This window comes from Corvus cornix, chromosome 3 (assembly GCF_000738735.6).
Source record: "Corvus cornix cornix isolate S_Up_H32 chromosome 3, ASM73873v5, whole genome shotgun sequence".
Taxonomy (NCBI): Eukaryota; Metazoa; Chordata; class Aves; order Passeriformes; family Corvidae; genus Corvus; species Corvus cornix.
This window is the reverse complement of record NC_047056.1, coordinates 21731354-21753507: the sequence shown is the minus strand read 5'-3', so window position 1 is coordinate 21753507 and position 22154 is coordinate 21731354. Positions and strand designations below refer to the sequence as shown.

Sequence of the window (22154 nt, the reverse complement as noted above, 5' to 3'; positions counted from 1 at the left end):
TTGCTGTTGTTTTTAACCCTAAGTGCTTTGAGGATTATTTTGGTCAGAGAAGCCACAAGCCCCATTTGTTTAACTGCTCTGTAAAACTTTTAGTTCAAGTATTTTAAGAATATGCCAAAGAACAGTGCTATCCTACCTGCTTTCAGAGAGGGCATGGAAGGAAAATGTATTTAGCAAGAACTGGTGGATCATTAAGTGGCTTTATCTCCCCATAACATCTCTCTGTAAATAAGTCAGTTTGTTGCAACCTTGTGCAAGTGCTGGCAAAATTTAAAGCCTTAAACAGTGAACTGCTTTGAAGAAAGCTTATCTTCCTAATGGAAACAAATCGTGCCTGTTATTCTTGTGTGGTAAAGCTTTATTAAAACATTGGGGGGTGCCCTTAGTTTCCCTCCTTAAACAGGTCGATTATTTAACATCAAACTTAAACCTTGGATTACATTGATAGAATGTGAACCATACACCATAATAAAAGCAAATAAACTCACTCTTTATGTACCACCAGCAACGTTTTAGAACACAGATGTGAGCTCAGAATTATCCATTAAGGGAAGTAATGCAGCACCAAGAGGGTAGTAGCTTGGAAGAATGCCTACAGAAGTCAATGGGATAACCTTAGTTGTGCTCCTTGGGTGTTGGATCATATCCTTGTTGAGCCAGATGTGTCTGACACATGTACCACTGTTCTGGAATAAAGTATACTGTCATCATGGAGAAATAAATACAGCATAGGCTTCTTACTACCCCCAAAGGATTTCACAGGTTTTTTGACATGCAGGATGGCAACTGGAAAAAGAAACACTTTTGCTTGCTTTCAATTATTTAAGCTTTTGAATGTTTTTTCTTAACTTGATGTTTTAGCTTTTTTAATTCTGCATTTCTCAGTCAGGAAAGGTTAGCCTTGATAATTACAGCTTTCAGTTACAGATCTGGTTTCCATTTTTGACTTACAGAAATGTGAGGATTTGTGGTATGAGGATTTCCACTTTTTAAGTGAGTAGAAATAGGTCTTTTTTTTCCTTAAAAAAATACAAACAACACAATTGGATTATGTTTATAATTAGGTCAGATAACTGGAACATTTTTTTCTCTCTTGATATATATATATCTATATAGGCATATATCTCCTTTTAGGTTTGAGCTGTTCAGAGGTGACATCAATGTTTCAGTTTAAGATCTGCCTCTGCAGTTTTAGGCAGGCTATTGTGGTGCAAAGGACCTGTACAAAAGTCAGTTTATCTGAGTTCACTCTGAGTAATACTTGAGCATTAAAATAGATTTCTGTCAAGACTTGAAGCTGGGAAAAAATTTCTAAGCCCTTAATGGTGGAAGGAGGTCTTCTGGATTATCAGGTGTGATTGCTAGCGCATCCCTAAGTTGCACCCCTAGCTTTTGGGCTGGGTAAGGACTAATAGAGCTGAAGTACTGCCTTGAAGAGTCTCTCTTTCCAACGCAAGGCTATCGCTCTCTTGACAATCTCATAGCATATTTTTAGCATGTGCATCTTGCCCAAGCCATACTAAGCTAGGCACAAGACCCAGGCTGTCCTCTGCAGGGGATTTGAGGAGCCAGGAGGTTCAGTGTGTGGTGGGTGCTGCAGAGCTACTGGCATGGAGAACCCCAGCATGGCTGAAGGGCATGGACAGTTGTTCCAATTTTGTTTGCAGCTGCCAGCATCCCAGGGAGCCTATTGAATTTGGAAACATAAGATGTCAAATGTCAAGAACTACACTTGGTATTTGGTTTGCCCCAAATTCTGGGAGGGAAAAAAAAAAAATTCCATTTCAAAATTAAGACAAGAAAAGGTATTGGTACAGCCAACAAAAAAAATCTTACAAGTATCACGTCCTCCCACCCACAGTATTGTAAGCCAACAGCTTAGAAATGCCGCATTCCTTGGGTAGGGCAACTTCATCTCCTGTCTGCCATGAAGGAATGGTAGGTACCTTAGCTTTTGGCTTGTTGTCCATCTCTGGGAAAGATGGTTGAAGGTGAGGCGTGTTTTGTGCTCAACAGTGACCACTTCGCCAGGTAGGGACCCGCGCATCCAAAAATAAGTGTTTTAGTACTTATTCTGCCTGTGGGCTGGAGCATCTGAGGACCTACAACCTTGCTATATTTGTTTCCTTGACAAACACCAACACACCTGGAAAGCAGGAAAGTCCTAATTGTATCCTCTCACTGGGTGGAGAGTGTAGGCAGGGAGAGAGGGACACACGGGACACACACTTTGACGGTGTAGCTCAAAAGCTTCTCTGGCCACCAGCAGCTGGGCCCCCAGTCATGAAGGAAAGTAGAGCAGGGAGCTGGAACCCACCTCTGAAATTGAATGACCCCAGGCATGGGAGTGTTTTGTCTTCTTTTTAACTTTGCTTCCAGACTGATACAGGAGAACAGAGAGAGCATTGTTATTAGGTGCAACATGAGGTAACAAACAAAAGCATATCCCTCAAAATGTTGAAAAATAAGTTTGGCTAGAAGTACTTTGTTGACCTTACTGAAATAACTCCTTCTCTGACCCAGATACAGCATGTGTAATCCACTTTGTAATGTCACTACAATGCTCATCAAGATTTCTACCTTGATATGACATCTGTAGATCAGGCATTCATTGTTCTGATCAGCAGCGTTCTCGTGGTTGTGTTGCTACCTGGGCAGCTGCTGACACCAAAGAGACTTTGGCTGTATAAGATCATTTGAAATTTGCAGCAGCAGAGCATTTAGGATTTGCAGACAAAACCATTAAAGTATGGGCAGGATAGTTTTCTTTCCCTCTAAATATGAAGGAAGAGGACACAGGGATGACACTTTATTTAATTTGGATTAAAAGAATGCTGTGAGGTTTCATTTTTTTGGAAAGGTGAGTTTTGATGTTACCTTAAACTGGTAAAAAAAATATATGAAAGTTCTGGCTGAAACTGTTTCCTCTGGAGTTTATTTCTAAAATCAAAACGCCTCTCTGATTTGAAGTTCTGAAACCCACTGCTGTGAATAAAAATGTGCAGCCATTTCATTTATTCATTTTGGAAGAATGAAAGGCAATGAGTAAAACTGCAGTGGGGTGAGGAAAACCTGCTGATCAGAATGAAGGTTACTTATATTACAATAAACATGTGTTGGTCTTGGCTAATATTGGTTTAAGTCACAGTCTCATTTGAACTCAAAGTGCCTTTTGCTTTGGCTGCTCAAAGGACACAATTGTCATCAAGGAAGTAAAATCTCTTCTGTTCCCCCAGCTGGAAGAAAAGAGATTGGAGGTGGCAGTGGAAGGGACAGGGCACAAGAAAGAAAAGGAAAGGAAGGCAGACGCTCGCACATAACTTCTTACAATGGCTCCAGCATGCCCTTCCATTGGCAGGAATCCTTTTGATCAAATCCTTGCCCTGGGCTGAAAGCGTTTTAATGAGCATACAGACACCGTCTTTTTTTTCTGGGTCTATTTTGTGTTCTTAAGGATAGCTAAGTAAAGCGTGCACTTAAATGATCATGTCTGTGCTCCTTAAATGTGCTCGAGAGGAAATGCATGCTGCCTGAATGTGGAGGCTGAGCAGTGCCAGCCCGAAGGACAGAAGGAAAATAGCAGAGAAGGAAAGTAGTTTTCTTCAGCATTTTGTTTGCTTGGGGAGGAGGAGTATACAACCTCCAGAGGTGAAGATTTTGGGGTCAGCAGGTGTTTTGCAGAGACCCCCATGTCTGACTAAATGTCCCCAGCACTGGTTTCTTTGAGATTCCCATCAAGGTTACAGTGGTTCGTCCAGCTCCTTTTAGGTGCACCCAGGAGGACTTTGTGTGGTGCCCTGCTGGGTGATCTCACCCAGATGCTCTGAGACAATGTCCTGCAGAGCTCCTTCTGGGAGTTTGCCCCTTGAACTCAGTCCTAGACCTATGCTGTTAATTCTCCTGCTGGGAAGGAGATGCTTGGTTGGGTTTGCAGTGTGATCTGTTGGTTCCTGTCTCCCTGCATTGAGGGCAGATATGGGACCATACGGATGAGCTCCTTTTGGCAACAGTCCGTGAACAGTGGGTTTGTGGAGCTGAAGAAAAGTTTACTCACCTGGGCTGCTAACATGGATCTTCCAATGAGCTGAAAAATACATTAAATCTAGAATTAAAAAATTATTTATAAAAGGATTTTGCTAGACAAAAGGCAAATGCAATTTAATTTGTCACATCTCATTATTCTGGGGTATTCGTGGGAAAAGGCAACCTTTGTCAGTGTGTCACAGGGTACTAGCAGTTACTGCAAAGCAATAAAGGGACCTGTTGGGCTTGGAAAAAAGTCACATCACTAACTTCCAATTTTCCTGCTAGGCTTCAAACATGCAGGTGCAAGACATGGGGGCCAAGACCTCTGTGCAGAAGAAGCAGAGCCTTCCCCAAACAGGGATGGTGAGGGTTGAAAGAAAGTTTTACCTTGACAGTAGCTGCCAAAATGAGCACCTTTTAAAAGTTTTTTTGATGTGCACCGCAAGAGGTGCAACTACTGGGATTCACATCCAAACAGGAACCTGGCAGATTTTTTGAAATCCTCGTGACAAAAGTATGAGATTTATGATTTGTGACTCTTGTTCCTCAACTGTGATTTGCCAAAACAAAGCTTCCAAAAAAGCAAGTCTTAATTGTGGCTGACGCAGTTTGTAAACCAGACAGTGCCAACGCTGAAGCTCTGTCTGATTTAGCTCAGGGTCCCAAATGCTGCTCAGGTAGAGCTGTTGCTTGGATGTGGTTGCCCCAACTGTGTAAGCAATGCTCTTTCAATGAGGGGAGTGTAATTCCTGCCTGGCTTTGGTGTGGCTAACAGGTGTGTCTGAAGTAACTGTATACTTTTAGCAGCGTGGGGCTGGATAAACAGATGAAATTCATGTCATGAGCCCACAGTTTATCTTATTAGATATTTTGCCTCCAACAATGTTACAAATAGCCCTGGAATAAAGGTGAGACACCAAATATGGATACCAAGTTAAAAAATCCCTGATTTATAATATTTAGGTATTTATATAGGTTTTCGTAACTGGTGGTAATTCAGCTCACATCATCATTATTCCCATTGCTGCCTTTCTAACCATCTCCTTGGTTATTTTTGTCACTAACATCCTCCAACACTGTCCGTACCCCAAGTTAAATATATGAAATGTAAAGCATTCGTGCTTCCAGATTTAATTTTATCCCATTAGTTTATTTAGGAGTCTCAGATTTATCCCATGTAGAATATTCATTAAATCACTCACTTCCGCTCATTGTCATGTGAACTCACCTGCAGTACTGAAGGAAGAAGGCCCAGGCATCAAATCACTTTGGTTTCCATTCTTGGTAATGATCCTTTCTGCTGCACCTATTTCAGCGACACCAGCTAAGAAATACATTTTTTTTGGCCAGTTGGTTGGTTTTTTCTTTCACAATACAATATTTTTAGAGTAATTCTCTTTCACTCAACACACCTTTGCAATTCAAAATATATTCCACCTGGTAAGATTTAACTTTAAATTTTCCATTAGTTTAAAGATTTGTTGATTTCTTGTGTTAGTTTTACCCCTCTAAATTTGGGGTGATTTTCTGTATGTCTATGCAAAAATAGTACTAGCAACTACACATGCACACACACACAAACATATGTATTTATAGATCTACCTGTCTACAGGTTTGTGTATGTATATTTGTGTATATACACTCTCACATCTGAACTTGCTCTGCTTGTTTCACTCAGCTTTTCAAACAACCCTCCCTTCATGCTTCCTGACTACAAGCTGTATTGGCACAGGGCAATTTAGAAAATAATTAATTCATTAACTAATCTCAAGGATACCTGAACAAAATACCAAAAGCAGCAGAAACAAAAACTTAGGGGGCTTTGTCTGTGAGAATGAACATGTAGAGAATTCAGATAGCTTGCAAGTAACTCCACAAATGTTTATGTGGAAAATTGTCCATGCATTTTATTACTTGTTCACAAAAAATCTCAGTGCACAACTTAGCTAAATTACCGGCAAAGTTAAATTAGGCATGCACACTTAGAACTGAAAATACCCCTTCTGCCTGCCACACAGAGGCCATGAGTTCATAGAGAATGGGAACACAGAAATACCTGCAATACCTGCTCTTCAGTCTGTCAGAAGATGGGCTGCCTGGATATCCACAAAACAAATTCTTTGTAGAACAAATGGACTTAAAAGAGAATATTAAGAAATTACAGCAGGATCTATTTATGCAGTGGCATTTTTATATGAATCACACCAAAACATCAATTCTCTTACCGGAATAATGCCAAAAGTCACTACTGATAATGTTGCAGTGTCCCATTTGTATATGTCAGCATTTTGGAGACATATCTTGCAACTCAGTATTCAGAATATTTCAATTTTTAAAGTGGTGCACCACAGGAATTTTTTTAAATTTTCTGATATTTGCTTTTTTTTCAGATAGGACTTTATATATTCACACACTAACGCACAGACACAGACACGTAAGTATATATGTGCATATATATATATACATACATATGTCAGTCTCTTTCATGTAGAATTTATCAATATTGTGTATTTACAAACTAATTGAACTAATCAGATTGCTGGGGTACATCCATTGCCTGAATACAGCTCAGCTGTGCCATGATGCAGATAGAGGGAAAACTGCACCTTCAAAGAGCAAAAGATCCAGCATATCAGAGGTTGGGATGCTGCAGAGACTGTGAGACCAGGCTTGTGCTACAGCACTAGGCGTGCTTCTCAGGAGAAATTTGTGACATTCCTTGGAATAATGGCCACTTTTTGTGAGTTAGAGGTGGTATACATTCTTGTGAATTCATATGCTCTCATGGAAATAAATGATATTTAAAGTGCCCAGGGGCAGAGAGGGGGAAAAAATGTTTTTTTTTATTTCTCTGTTTTCTTTTCTTTAAGCAGCTTGCTGGCAGCCAGGCTTGCATAGGTATTTGGGTCCTGGAAGATGCAATAAGTGTCTCGTGGACCTCCCAGACCTTTTTGCAACAAGAATGACGTATGGTCACAGCAGAGGCTGCAGATGCTAACGGAGGATTTTGAAAGATCTAGCAAAGGAGCTCTGTGAACCATTAATGATGATTTTCAACAAATCTTGGTGCCCTGGGGAGGTTCCAGAAGGCTGGAAGAAAGCTTATATAGAGCCAACATTTATAAAGGTTAAACGGGATGACTTGAGTAATTATAGGCCTGTCAACCTGACATCGATCCCAGGCAAAATACTGGAACAGCTGATATGAGACTTGATTAATAAGGAATTAAAGGAAGGTAATATAATTAATGCCTTTCAACATGGGTTTATGGAAAATAGATCTTGTCAAACTGGCTTGATATCATTTTTATGAGATTACAAGCTTGGTTGAGAAAGGTAATGGCACTGATGTAATGTACTTAGATATCTGTAAGGCATTTGACTTAGTACCACCTGACATTTTGGTTAATAAAGGAGAATGCTACAAAATCATTGCAGCAAACATCAAATGCATTAAAAAATAGCTAATTGGTACATCTCAGTATGTAATTGTAATTGGGGAGCATTCATTGAGTGGGTATGCCACCACTGGAAATTCTCCCACAGAGAATGGTTCCGGATCCAAAGCTATTTAACGTTTCTAAACATGTCCTGGGAAAAAAAAAGCAGTCCCTACAGATTATATAGATTATGTAGACTACCCTTACAGACCACACAAACACTAGGAGAGTAGAAAATAATAAAATGAATGTGATGCTGATATAAGGAACAAGCTAGAAGTTTTGGACAAAATCTAATGGTTTTTGTCTAGAAACAGCAAAAGTTGGCCTTACAGAACATTCCTGTAGTAGGTGTAACTTTTAAAATTACTCCAAACTCATTACAGGTGGATAATCAGGAAAACAATTCTTCCAGTGCAGTGTGGTACCCAAAAGGGTCATAATTGAGTGTTCAGTAGGGAATGTCAGGTCTGAGCAGGGTGGATTTATATTACTACTATTATTGGCATTCCCATTCTGAATCCGTCTCAAGAGTGATGTTGATAAGCTGAGGAGCTGGGAGAACACCCCCAAGTGCATGTAAGGCACTGCAAGAGGTGATTTATCATGTAGAGCTCAATTAATTAAATTTCCTTCAGAAAGCAGAAGACTGATGTAATGCGCTGATCCCAGTCCGGAATGATGGGATTTGTTTTGCCCAACTTTCTCCATGTGAATGACAAGAATAGGGTTTAGACTCACTGCTTTGTCCCCTTATTCAGTCAGTGCAGAAGTTAGATATCTCCAGTGGGCAACTAGTCCTGCACAGGGATAGCTGCAATGAGTTGCCCTCAGGTAGTGCCTGTTTCTCTCAATTGGTTAGAGAAGGATCCCCAAACACTGTGTGAGACAAGATGCTTCATTTCTGCGTGGTTAATGTTGAGATAATCCCACACTAATTGCCTCCATGGGGAATGCAATTTTTAAAATGAAGCCTCTTCAGTCTGTTAAATAGCAGGCTCTGAAGGCTTGAAGTTTTATAGGGACAAACTCAGATTAAAAATCAGGTGCACATTTTTCTCCGGGAGCGTAATTAACCTTTGGAACAAATTGCCAAGGGTTGTGGCACTTTCTACACCAGTGGAAATTTTAAAATTAAGATGGAACGTTTTTCTGAAAGATTTGCTCTACTTAAAATGCACTGATTTGGGGAAGTTAAGTGCTCTGCATCATACAAGAGGTCAGAGAAGATCATTGCTTTTGTCCTTTCTGGACTAATGATATGTGCCTCTACATCTTGTGGTGCTAGAACACCTTTAAGAAAATCTTTCCTTAAGTCTTTCTCCATTCTTAAATTTCCTTCCTGTTAGCAATAATTAGAAGTCCTTACCTAGGAGAACAAAGTCGTTAAGGACTTTGGGGTGTGTAAATATCCTGGAAACAAAGGATGACTAAAAATTGAGGGTGTGCTGAAGAAACACAGATTATTAGAAAGAGCTTGAGTAATGTTTACTGCCCAAGTGCTAACTGTGTGTCAAGCTAGTGGAAGGTGGGTGCTGACTGGCTACCAAATCTTCTGCTAGCTTCCACATAATTAGGGCACAAGTGTCTTGAAAAAGACACAGAGTGTTTTCAAAAATATCCCACAAAATGCCCCACAGTTTCCTTTCTGCAACAGACACTGGAGCAAAGCCAGATCCACCCTGCTTTTGGCCTCCACACCCTGATGGTTCATGGTTCAGACTAGCAAGGTCACACTGTTGATGTGGGGTTAAGTGAACAGGAAAGCCATTAAAATTTACGTGATTTTGGCAATGTGCTGTATTTTCCCTGTCTCAATTCTATGATTGTCTGCATGAAAAAAAAAAAAAAATTAAAAACCAGTAAGTAGAAGGGAAAGGAAAAAAATAATTAACAAGGAGAGAAACAGGGAATGATTAGAGCCATTCAGAGAAAATTTTCGTCAGTTTGACTTTGGCTTGACTATTTAGGTTAAAGTCTAGATTCCCATCACCAAAGGATGATGTGCTGGTGGAGTTAGTACACTTCAGAAGCATTCAAAGAACGTAAAGAATGGACCCATGTCTAGGGATGGTCCCAAAGTTTCCATATATATTTATTTGGGTGACCAATTGGTTTTTATGCTTTATAAAAGTTATCTACTGTGGAATTTTTCATATTTTGTCTTTACATATGTGCAAACACGCAAGAGAAAGGTTTTTAGTTTTAAACTGATAATTATCAGGAGCCTGTATTTTAAAAGCCACCATAGTGGCTGCTAGAAATCGGACTTCAGATACCTTAATTTTTTATTCTTTTATGAGCCACGTTTTTGCCTATCTTTCCCAAGATGCACTGCGATGTGCTGAGATCAAGAACATCCATTCTCTATCATATAACATATTCTTATAAATAAAAGGTGTCCTGCAGTTTCTCAGTGGGACTAGCAAATCATGGAGCCAAGGGGCTTCCAGAGTGTCAGAGTGACAAAGAAACACATGACCTACAAGCCCATGAAGTACCATGACTTTTTAAAATCAGAAATCATAGCCTTTGGATGAACATTTGGGAAAAAAATTGAAAAGAACATTGAGGAAAAATGAGTATCTTTGGGGGACATTCAGGCACAGAAGTAAGAAGGAGGACGTGAAAAATATATAAGATAAACTGAAAGCTAACTCAGCAAGTGCTATCATGTTGGGTGACTCATAAAGAAAACTATTTGAGACCAAACCAATTTTATCTGGTGTGTGCCCTAAATCCATGGATCCTCGGATCCTCGGGGTTATGCCTTGATGTGAGGACAGGATTTTGTTGCCTCCCTTTTTTTCATGCTTCAGTAATGCTTTTAAGAAACTCTAAACATGTGTTGGGAAGGAAGGGAGATACTGAAAGCGCTTGGGCTATATGGTCAAATCTCCTCCAGACGCCTTTGGAATGACATCTTTAGTGTGTGTGCTGGGCTTTTCTTTCTTTTACATTCGAGGTGGGGACACTTTGACCCTTGGCTGGAAATGCTGAATACTTAGAGGGGTAAAGAATTTGCAGTGAGCCCAGGTGGATGTATCATTGTGGCTGAGCATCTTCTGAAAGGAAGATCAGCCATACTTCACCAGGGGTCTTCTCCACCTGAAATGCAAGGAAATTGCACCTTGGTGACTATAACTTCTCCTGCTCCTGTCACTCAGCAAGCAGTTGGTCAAATGCTACCTGGAAAATTCAAAACAAACCCAACCCAGGAGTCATAGCCAGGCCTTGTTTCCCAACTTTCGCTTTCCATGATGATTTTCTGCCTGAATACATATAAAAGGAAGTAAATGGGAATTCAAATTCTGTGACAACTCATTATAGTTTTTTCTGCTTCAGTAACCTTATTGATTACAGAAAAGACTGATTGAACGTATGCTTCATATTTTTCCCCCCAACACTTTCAATAAATCCCCTTTATGTGCCACAAAAAAATAAATAAATAAGTAAAGTGTGTCTTCCTGACAGCTGGCTGTAGAGTAAACTTAGAGCACCTGCTTTCTTCTCTTTTGTTCATTTTTTACTGCTAAATGAATAACACTTAACACTAAATAAAGAAGGAGGGTGACCATGACTACTGAAAAAGATTCAAAGGCAGCCTGTGCGTTGCTTGTAAAGAACTGATTGCAAACATGTAGTGTATGGCAGATAACAATATTCCTGCACAATAATCTAGCAGTAATTCACACTGCAGTTTAAGTGCCAGATCCTCATGAAAGCCACTGAATAATCTAAGGCAACTCTACTCTGTCAGGTGCCACGCATTTCTCTGGCAAATTTAACCAATAACGCATTTAAAGATGCTGGTAGGACAAGCAGTGTCCTTGAAAGCTGGCAGGAGGGGACACAAGCATCTTCACCTTATTTTGGCCTCATCTGTAGGAGGGTTTGGGGAAAAAAACCCCAACCTTCTTGAGGTCTTGATTATTTTGTTTGTAAATAACCATCTGCTTCTTTCTGATCAAGAGCCAGCATAGTAAGGTATGACCCCAGGGAAAGCTATGATTGATACTCCACCACCTCTGTTAGCAGGGGTGCCACACAAAAGATAGCGTTAGGCTCACCAGTGGCCCATGATGAAAAAGAATACACTTTCTTTAAAAATGTAAATGATCTGATATTATAAAGGGATGCAGGTGGCATAGGGGAAAAGCCCAACCATCAAACACCTCATTTCTGTCATACCTACCTACCCTCCCCTCTCCCAGTCGTTTGTCAGTCCAGCTGCTGATCTTCACTCCGGAGAGAGAGGCTCCACTGGCGAGGCTGGGCCAGGCATGCACGGCATCACCCCCCGGTTGTGCCGTCTGCCCCGAGTCACGTCTTTGTCACCGGCTCACCACTGACTCAGACTGTGACCTTGGGCAAGTCCCCTAAGCTCTTTGTGCGTCAGTTTATCTACTGGTGAACTGGATATAATACTTTTACTGGGGATTATGGCAATTAAATACTGTTTGTAAAGCATGCTGAGATTCTCCATGCTCCAGAAATGAATATTCTGGCTATGAGTCTGCTGTACAGATCTATTACAGCATACCAGTGAGAGTTGCTCTAAGTTCCTGTGCTGTCTTCCTTGTTTCCAAGGACTTTGAGGACCTGTCCTGGGAAGTGGGAGTGCTAAAGAGATCAGGAGTATTTTTGCTGAACAAAATGGTTAGGTATGCTCTTGTTCTGTCACTTGTGGCAGTCCTTGTGTATTCTGTGTTTGAAAAAAAAAATTCAGCTGCTTGTGTTTCTGTCTATTCAACACTTGAAAAATCAGCTGCTGAGAATTTTTTCTGGCTATTCGGTGTTCGCATCCTTTCCTGCAACCCAGTATTCGCACCAGTAAAGAGTGAATTTTACTGGGCAGAAGCTGCTGGGGAAACTGTTCAATGAATTTAAGAAAAAGAAAGGGAGTGGAGGAAAATAGGTTATAGAACCCTCTGGTGTCTGGTGGATTTTTTCACTTAGGTATTTCAGCCTAATATGCTTTTAGTGGAAAGGTTCCAAAATGTACAACCAGGAAAAAAATAAAGGGGGGGGGGGAGGGGGGCGGGATTTCCCAGGCAAAATAACTAGAGGTAAATTCAGTGTTTTTCCACTCCAGTGAACACAACCTTTGCTTTTATTCTGGTGCAAACAGCTGCAGGTGCCTCAAGTCAGCCAGTTCTATCTATCTGCAATGTCATCCATGTTTACTTGCAGCACTGGACTTTCGATTCTGTCAGGGTGCCAATCCAACGGGCCGCCAGGCACTGCAGCTGACAGTCAAATCTGTAATGCTGAATCCTTCTTCTGGAAAAAAGGGCTAAAGAGGTTAATACACTCAAGTAAGGATAAACACACCAGCTGTTATAGTTTCTAATATTTAATGTCATTATCAAATAAAATAACTCCTAAGAAATAAAAAAATGTGTGGCCTCCAAATCACTCATCTTTGTTAGTATTAATAAATTATCCAAAAAACCTACACTATAAAATAATAACAGAGAGCCTACAATTAGATTCATATTTGCTCTTCTGCTCTGCTGATGTTGCTCTGTGCTCATACAATTACCTTTTGGTGTTTCATCAATACTGATATCACGGACCACACAGTAGCTATAGGGTAGATCTTTGGAATGTAGAAATCAGGCATGGATTATTGGAAGATAGAAAAATATTATTTAACTTTTTTTTTTAAATTTCAAGATGCTTGTAGAAATATTTTCTCTGATTTACTGAATGTTATTATTCAAAGATTTCTTGACTTTTGGTCTTTCTCTTTTACAAAAATCTGCTTAGGATCATAAGAATAATGAGTTTTGCAACAATGGGAGTGCTTTTGTGTGTGTTTGTGTGTGAAATCTCAAAGGGCGGCCCCCCCTGTGCCCCCAACTCATTACTGGGGCTAAATACTTTTTAGAGTTGGGAAGTGAATCTATGTTTTCCTTGTGTCATTATAGTTACAGCTTCTAGAGCTGTTTGTCAGTATGGAAAAAACAGGAGCTAACTTGAACGCATTCAGAAAGGTTGAGAAATACCACAAGCACACAATGGAAGAGGCTTCACAGCCTGCAAAACAGCCTGCAGTGGGCTCAGCTTCTAGTTTATGGTCTATATTATAGCAAGACACACTCACTGCCTTGTACTCGATCTATGTAATTGCAATTGGTCTATGACCAATTCCATAAATATCCTTGAATTTTAGGATTTATCAGCCAGCCCTTTCAAATTGCATCAGACTGAACTTGTCAATGTATTTCCGCTTTCTTTTTGGTTTTAAAAGATTTGTTTCTCCAGTTGTTGCTTAACTGTGGGCAGAGGCACAGGGTTGGTGGGGACTCTGGGGTCTGACTTTGTTGGTAAAGGCAGTGCTGCTGCTTGACCTGGGATCACTGCTCCCACCAGACACTTCAAGGCGCAGAAGGAGGCATTTACCCTTGTTCTGTGACTTATCCAAATCAATCTAAAGTGTGACTAGTGATGTTCTTTTGCTGGCCATGCAGGCATATTTATTTCCTGCACTGTACTTCTTATCAAAAAAGAGAATAGATGTTTTTTTCCCCACCAGTATAATAGCAGATGTAAGGTAAAGCTGTGTGAATCATAGAAATACCTTCTCATGAGAAAACCGTCATTTTGAAATTATCCCTCTCCCTTCTCTCCCCCCTTAAGCTGTGAGATCTTTAATTTTGCTTTTAAACTTTTTTTTTTTCCTAGTAAATGCTCTCCAGAAAAAAAGAAAAATCTCTTCTAGGGGAAGCAAACTGGAATTTCTTGGGGTATGCCAGCTGCCTGGCAAAAAGGGAGAGCGGCAGGAGCCTCGTCGGCAGGCTGCTGCAGGCTGGCCACCCCATGCCTGCCTCTCCTCCTCCTCCTCCTTCTCCTCGCCTTCCCCCTAGCCTGGCTGCTGGGGAGGCAGCTGGGCTGCAGGGCCGGCAGAGCGCCAGGGCACTCAACCTCCCCTCCTCCCTCTTCCAGACCTGCTGCATCTCCCCAGCTGCCTGCCTGGAAGACTATTGTCAATTTTGCTCTCTCCCTGCAGACGACAACAAAATCGACAGGAGCCTTCCAGCCAAGCGGCCATGGAGCCATCAGTTTGATTTTTCCTAATAGCAAATCAAAAATTTCTGGCAAAATTGAAATTTTCCCATAAAAGAAATCCCGATTTTATAAAAGGCATATTTTTCCCCCAGAAAGTCATTCCAACAGAACATTCCCAGCTGCCGTAGTTCGAGAGACCTTTGAATTAAGTCTATAGAAAAAAACTGTTCGTGTGCTTGGCTGTGAAATAAGGGCGGGTGAACAGTCAAATACAAATAGAAACTGCCTGGGAACCAACATGCGGGGTCCCATCATCTAGGGATCAGGCCCAGGGTATTTACTTGACCTTAAAGGAGCTATGAGGGATAGTATCTTTCCTATAAAGTACTAGAGACGATAATTAAGACTTACATAGCAAGGTTATGTCTCCTTTGAATAATTTACACAGGCCTGAACTCTTGTGAGAATAATTCCCAGCTTGCAATTACGACCAAACTGGTTCAGAAAAGTATTCAAGCTTTTGTGGCCTCATTGGAACAGAAACCTTTTCAGCAGCGGCACATCAGACGCTGCGAGACAGAGGGGAAAAAAAATGAATTTTTCACTCAGAGTTGTGCACAATGTCACCTTTGTCTCTGTTTTATCTGCCTGCTGTTGGGGGCAACTTGGTGGTAAACAGGCCAGTGGTCCTGCCTGTGGCATCTGTATCTATGGATTTTGGGGCAGAGTTACTCCACTCCCAGTGATGTTGGGGAGTCTCAGTGCGCACCTGAACACACCTTTCACAGGCATGTGAGATGAGAAGCTGTAGACAGTCAGGACCATTGTCCTGTGCAGGTTTCTCTCTGCACCATCTCTAAGTCTGTGCTGAAGACATCACCCTTCCTTCCAGCTGCAGGACCGCAGATTGGACTAGAAAATGCCTCCACTTCAGTGGTTTTCCCTAGCTAGGATGCCAAACGCCAGCTCCTGATTTCCAGAGGAGTGGGGACAATCTGTGTTGTTAGCACCTGAGTGGGGCTGTAGAAGCAATTTTGAAAACCTTTCCTTGTGATGTGACACTCCCTTTTCCCCAGGCGCCCTTGCAGCAGCAGCGAGCAGCAGACAGCACAGGCTGCACTCGGGCAAACCTCCCGCTGAAGGCACCTGGAGCCCCAGCTGAACAGGAGCTGCAAGGGGGGCAGGTGTAGCTCCCTTTGTGCTCCTGAGCTGTGCGAGGCCTTGTGCAGGCTCTCTGCAGCAGGCGACGTTCTGCCCAACGGGAACAGCTTTTCACAGAACAGCACAGGAGCCTTTTACATGCTCTGGAAATATTCTGCAAGTAAAACACTGTTAAGTAATCAAAACGCAGTACAAAATAACTTTCATCAGATGTATAGATGTGAACAAAAATGGTCAAACACAGAGTAAACCCATGGAGATGTGGTGAGGTGAAGCCCCGCTGCGTGGTTTCTGGTGGGCAGAGTGCCTTGCCATGGGGTTGCAGGATCCACACCTCATGGAGGCTGCACACTGCCCCTCCTATGGTATTGGTTATACTCCACCAGAGATGCCTGCAATACAGAGGCACAGTGGGGTGAGTTAAGGGATGGAGTGGCAGCTTTCTTTCTGAATGCGCCAGCCTTCGCAGATATAAACCAACCCCTTTGTTTGCGTGTAAATATTTGCAATTAATTCTTGATAGTTTTGTTTTCGAATGTTCATTAAAACTTCTCTCCCCTATATTTTATTCATATAGATCAGTCTTTGGCCAACATCTTTCATAAAGTGCTGAAATTTGCCCTTGAGGCATCAGATGGAGTAGTCAGATTGTCAAATAAGTCTCCTAATTGAAGTTAACACTGGCACAATATTTGTCTTTTGAAAATAAACATTGCCAGCAAAGTTGCAGGTCCACCACTCTGTGTGTGCTGTGGCAGTGTGGGACAGCCATGGAGTGTAGAGCAGAAAAGGGGGAGTTTGATATGAGGAATAGCTCAGAAATGGGTATATTAGCATATTGTTTCAGTGAAATACCAAACATGCTGCATTTATCAAAATAAATCCAGGAAAAGCTGCTTTTTGTGTTGAAGCTGCTTTTTGTGTAGCAGGTACAAGGAATAAATAAATACTCTCTTTAAGCAACGTATTTGCATTTTTATATCTTAAAGGGTCAGAAGCAGACATGGGAAATCAATAGTTCTCCTTGTGTTGCGTGAAATTAATCAGTAACTTTGGAGGCACTCTGTGTTTAAGAAAACAAACGGAAAGAACATCACAGGGCTTTTAAAGACGTCCTCATGTGATGTTCCCAGTGGGTTTGAGGTGCTAAAGGACTGAGTATTTTCCAGTGCAGTGCTTACAAGAAAACCAGAACTACGATATGAGACAAAGCACTGTTTGATGATGCCCACTCCAAGATGAATTGGGAAGTGAGTGTTAGTGCTTTCATAGGAAGCCTGATAATGTATTGTGCTGGTTAACTGTCTCTGAGGCAAAAGCCACAGACCTCTCACCTTGAGTGCTGATTTACCTCTCCATTGCAAATCTGGCAGCTGGCTTCAGCATAGTGCTTAAAATGACAGTTCTCCCAAAGCACACTTTTGGTTTGAGTGGAAGTGGGGCACATGCTTCAGGGTGTGCTGGGACTTCTGTAGGCAGTGACCAGATAGACCACTTCAGGTGATGTGCAAATGTAACAGAATGTGGCTCATAATGAAGCCTCTAAAACCTGGGTTTCTCTTTTTCCCATTCGCACAGTTCACAATAAAAAATGCTGGTTTGTATTTGCTGTTTGCCATAATTTTGAGTAAGAGTCTTCCATGAACAATTCTTGGTAAATGCAGAACCCGTGCTCCGTAATACCTGGTTACATACATCACCTGATCCTGTCTCTGCACCTGAGCTATTTGCTTGCTTGTAACAAACCCGTAAGAGATAGAGGGGTGTGTAGCATTTGCTATTCAAGTTCATATGACTGGCAGGTTTCAGAATTCATGGTTGGTGATAATTCAAATACCTGGACTGAAAATTCAACACATCAGCAGCAAGAGGGCTATTAGATAAACTGAGCCATTAGCAGTCAGTGATCATACAGCTGACTCCTGCCTTAAGTCTCTGTCCTGTCTGGGAAGCTCCTTGGGTACTCTGCCTGCATCCCCACTGCTGGACAATCCCATTCCTAACCTAAGCAAATCCTAAGAGTGAAGTGGAACAGCTTTGTTTAAAATGACTGTGTTCAATGGCTGTAACCACTGGTGGTGGTGCTGGGGTGTCCTCAATGCTTCTCCTGCCGCCCAATGAGTGCAGCTGCTCCATGCCCTGCTGCTTTCAACCCAGCCCAGTTCAGGGCTGCCCCAAAGATGTTGATAAACCTTGATCAAGCAGGGCCTGAAAGGGCTCCAGAGTGGAACTGTAGCAAGGGGAGCAGAAAGATGATGTAAATTTTTGTGTGTCCCTCGGTCTCCCCAGGCGAAAAGCTCTCGAGAGCTGAGTGTTCTTACACACATTGCAGAAAGGACAGAGCACTAGCAATGAGGCTGAGTGGCTCTGAGCCACGGGAATCCAGTCTGGGAGCTTCAGTTTAAAGCACTAATACCCTAGCAGGGCTCCCACTGATCAAACAAAGCCTGCTGACTTTGAGACGAGCAGAATGAGGCTTTTGTATCAATGCAATACAACAGAGGAATTACTTGATTCCTGAAGTGAAGACTCACTGAAAGCATGGAAGCAATAAAGTGCTGATCCTACTTCCATTAACTTTATTGGGAGCAGCCCCAAAATATTTAAGTGGAGATTGGCATATCACATATATATAATCTAAAGTACCTCAGGATTTATGTTATGGTATCAGCCCTGAGACAGACAGATGAAGTATTACTCCTACTACATTTAATTTATAATCTTCATCTGAGTAGACTGGTACCTACCTACTTATATGGACCCCATTACCAAAGTAGCTGAGCAGCTGCCAATTATTTAGAAATATAAATAAAAGAGCAGAGATTATTTTGTTCTCTGCCTCCCTACTTCTGTAGTTTGTAAGATTTCCCATAAGGTTTACCCTTGTTTTGTTTAAGGTCTTGTGCATATGTGAATGGCACTGGGAGTCTCTAGGTTTGTTTTAAACCTTTTGAGAAGAACAGGTTTGCTGAAAAGAAATTAATATTTATTTCTGAATATATTGAGCTCAGTGACTATCAGAAAGCATAAAAGCAAATAATGAAGTCCAGCTCCAGGAGCTCTGAGAATTTCATTGCACAAGCTCACAAACTTTCCCTGTTGGTTCACAGTCCAGATTGTTCCCGTCAAATGTCATGGGAGGTCATGTTGGTGGAAGGAGATGTGATATCTCAGGAAGTAAAGTCCAATACCCTGAATGGCTTTGACTGTCAAGACAGAAGCACTGGGAAAACCAAAGGAATCTGTGCCTCTGATTAAATGGATTGATATGTTTAGAAGTTTCCAGAGCTGATGGCTTCATTCCTAGATGTGATAAACAGCCATGGCAAGACTTCAAAGTCAAACAGCATACTGATGCCCAACCTGTGTCTCATAGAGGTGACTGCATGCTTTTGGCTGGTCAGTCACAGACAAAAAATTGATTGTCAAGGACTGAGTAAAGATGTGAACTTACCCCCTTTGTATCAACAACTCTCACCAGCCCGCAGCAGGAAGCACCGGAGCTCCCAGCGCTTCAGAGAGGTGCTCTCAGAGAATGTGCTGGTGGTTGGGGTTGGAGTGAGACATGCAGGACCAAAGCTGCCACATCTCTTGGATATGTACTCAGCCCAGTTCTTACCATCTTCAATTCTCATCACGTGGCAATAAGGGTGTGCATCTTGGGAGGGTTCGATATGGAGCAACAGTTGGTCTGAGAGTGGTCCAAAAGGAGGAACATGAGATATTTCAAGATGTTTCCTCCAGGACTATATTTCTCTTTTCTATTTCTGGGCTGCTGCTTGAGCTCATGAATCTCCACCAATGAATAAACAGATAGCTCTGGACACTTTTCATAATTGTTTCTGGATATATCCTTCCTCAATCTTATTCTGCACAAAACTTCTTGAATAGCTCATTTAAGGAGAAAACACTTGAAAAGTATATTAGCAAACTCTTTCAGTGGGGTAAAACCACCAACATGGAAAATTCAAGTTTTCAAGAGAGCCATTAAGTGTGATTAAACCTTTAAAAAGGGAGAACAATGAATGCAGCCTTGTATTTAGCAATTTCATATCTTTAATTGTACAAAGATTTTCTTTAAAAGCACAAGGCTGAAAGGAAGCTGAATGTTACAGTATTTACTGAAGGAAAGCAATGAGAGAAGGCCTGTTCAGTAGCTAATGGAGTGAAGCCCAGAAATAATGACAAAAAAGCGGTAACGACTGCTCTCCAACACAACATATATAAAAGAGGAAGCCATAAAAAGGCAACAATTCTTGACTTAGCTTTGAGTTTCACAATGACAGTGATTACAGATAGCAAGTGGAAGAGCATATAAGCCATGATGAAATCTGGTTGGCTGTGCAATTGAGATTCAAGTGAAAGAAAGCAACAGGGACATTGAATTTCTGCAGCACAAATTTTGGATGGGGTATGAGAAATGGAAAGAAAGGAAGAAAGAGCAAGGCCATCAAAAAGTTCAGCAGAAAATGAATATATTCTCATCCATTCCAACTAATAATAAACACAGTAGGGGCTAGATCCTCAGTTGAACTGAACTGGTGATGCCAGTGATTGAGCTAGTTTGCTGTTCCTGCAGATGTGACTGTCACACTGTCACACATATCCAAGCACACTGTAACTTGTGCCACCTTGCAGCAGCTTCACATGCAGAAAATCTTTGACTATCACAAAATTGAATAAAAACAAAAAAGGGGGGAGGGCTAAAATCAAGCTGATTAAAGCATACAATATTTATATTTATGGTACACTTAATGCTTAGTGTTACTTCAAATAGAAAGTATTTTGATACATTAATGGCACATGCTAATTGCAACTTTATTTTTCTTGATCAATATTTTTAAAAAGCAGTGTTAACATCTGACCTGCAATCACGTGTGCATGGCTTTCTTCATGTAAGTAATACTAAGATTATATATGCATGCACTTTTCCATGACAGAGTTATGCTGTCTCAGTTACAGCCTTACTTGCACTTCAAATGGAAGTGAGCATGTAGTGCTTTTCCTAAAGGTTTCCCTCTGCATATCTATGAACACCTTGAAAGTGCAACTTTTATTCACTTGCATATTTAGAAAAGTTTTTTATACCTGTGATTCTAGGGAAATTTAAAAATATAACAAAAACCTAATCAGCCCTGAACCTTAAAGGTACAGAGTCCAGAAGACAGATGAATCCCAAAAATACTGAAACTGCAGGTGGATGACTAGCAGCAGGAAAGCCCAGTCCACCCCTGATGGTCCTGGGCAGGGGGAATACCATACAGCACATCACAAATCCAGCAAATTCACAGGGAGAAGGCTGGCTGAGGTTTAATGCTGTCACATGGAAAGGCTGAGCAGAACCGTATTAGCCCTCTGAGGAGTTTGCCTGCACAAGTTTCTTGCACTTACACAGACTAACATGAGCTGTGAGCTTGTTATTTAAAGTCATGGCTACTTGCATGAGCAGTGACATAAGGAGTCAGGGCGGAACAGAGGGATGTTGTACAGGTGGCAGCACACTGGCAGGCAGAGGGAGGATGAAAATAGATACGATTTCAAAGACTATAAAAGCTAGTGAGACTGTGGGACAAATGTATGAGAAACTTAAATGTCTGGTGCCTACCATGGAAGCAGTGCATTCCTGATGGCCATAAGGGGATGCATCTGATAGGGATGATCAAAATAAAGAATCAGATGAAAATGCTGTTACAGAGCAGCCAAAACTATCTGCAAATGCAGTCTCATTCACAGAATAGTTTCAGTTGGAAAAAGAAAACACACTGGTTCTGAATCTGAACAGTGGTTTGTGAGCCTGATAACTTGTGGGTAGATCTGTTGGCTCAATATGTTACTTCCCTCCCCGCAAAAACATACCTCATACATACCCTGAGAGCATCAGGACTGTAGCAATAGTGCAAAACCTCTTTGCACTAGTGAAGCTGTGGAACACATGTACCCTACAGACCAGCCCGGGTTATCCTGGTGAACATACATTTCTTCTTTGGTGTTTCCTTTGCTCTTACATTGTAACAGATAAACAGAGATGGTCCTGGAAAAAATTATCTGGGTTTTTTTATTTTTTGGTCCTAATACTGAATCAGAGCAGGTGCCTGAAGCTGGAGGCTCCTTGCTTTTAGAAATAGCCCTGCCCCTGAGACATATTTACTAAATGGGCACAGCGATCAGAAGAGTCCATCCCTCCAGGTTTGGATATTAATTTTGGAACACTTACATTTTTAATTATGAAGATGGTTCAACCTGGGATTGAGGACTCCTGGTAGCCCTGAAAACAACATTCAAATTTGAGACATAATTGTTGTTAGAGGAACTGAAAATAATTGTGATTAGAGGCACTGGTATTTGCTGTAGTCCCACCAACTCTGGAAAATATTGTCTGAAGGCATCATCACAAACCTGTTGCCTGACAAATGAAGAAGAGGGCAATGCCTGTAATTTAGATTTTGCAATCTGCCATCAATGAAGATGTATGAAAATCACTGGATCGAAAAGGGTTTTGAAGTGGGAAAGATG

At 41.4% G+C, this 22154-nt stretch overlaps 1 long non-coding RNA gene across 4 annotated transcripts; it reads right to left on the bottom strand.

Annotated features, from left to right (window-relative positions):
- Positions 1 to 362: 362 nt before the first annotated feature.
- Positions 363 to 11886, bottom strand: LOC109143770. Of its 4 annotated transcripts, none has more exons than XR_005604358.1 (5): positions 11662 to 11886; positions 5255 to 10574; positions 4055 to 4084; positions 2318 to 2380; positions 363 to 2146 (listed from the first exon to the last, which is right to left on the bottom strand). It is a non-coding gene; the product is annotated as an uncharacterized LOC109143770 (long non-coding RNA). The 4 variants fall into 4 exon arrangements; XR_002044121.3 differs by having other exon boundaries at positions 363 to 2380; positions 5255 to 5350; positions 6083 to 10574; XR_002044123.3 differs by having other exon boundaries at positions 363 to 2380; positions 5255 to 5332; positions 6083 to 10574.
- Between the last annotated feature and the right edge of the window lie 10268 nt (positions 11887 to 22154).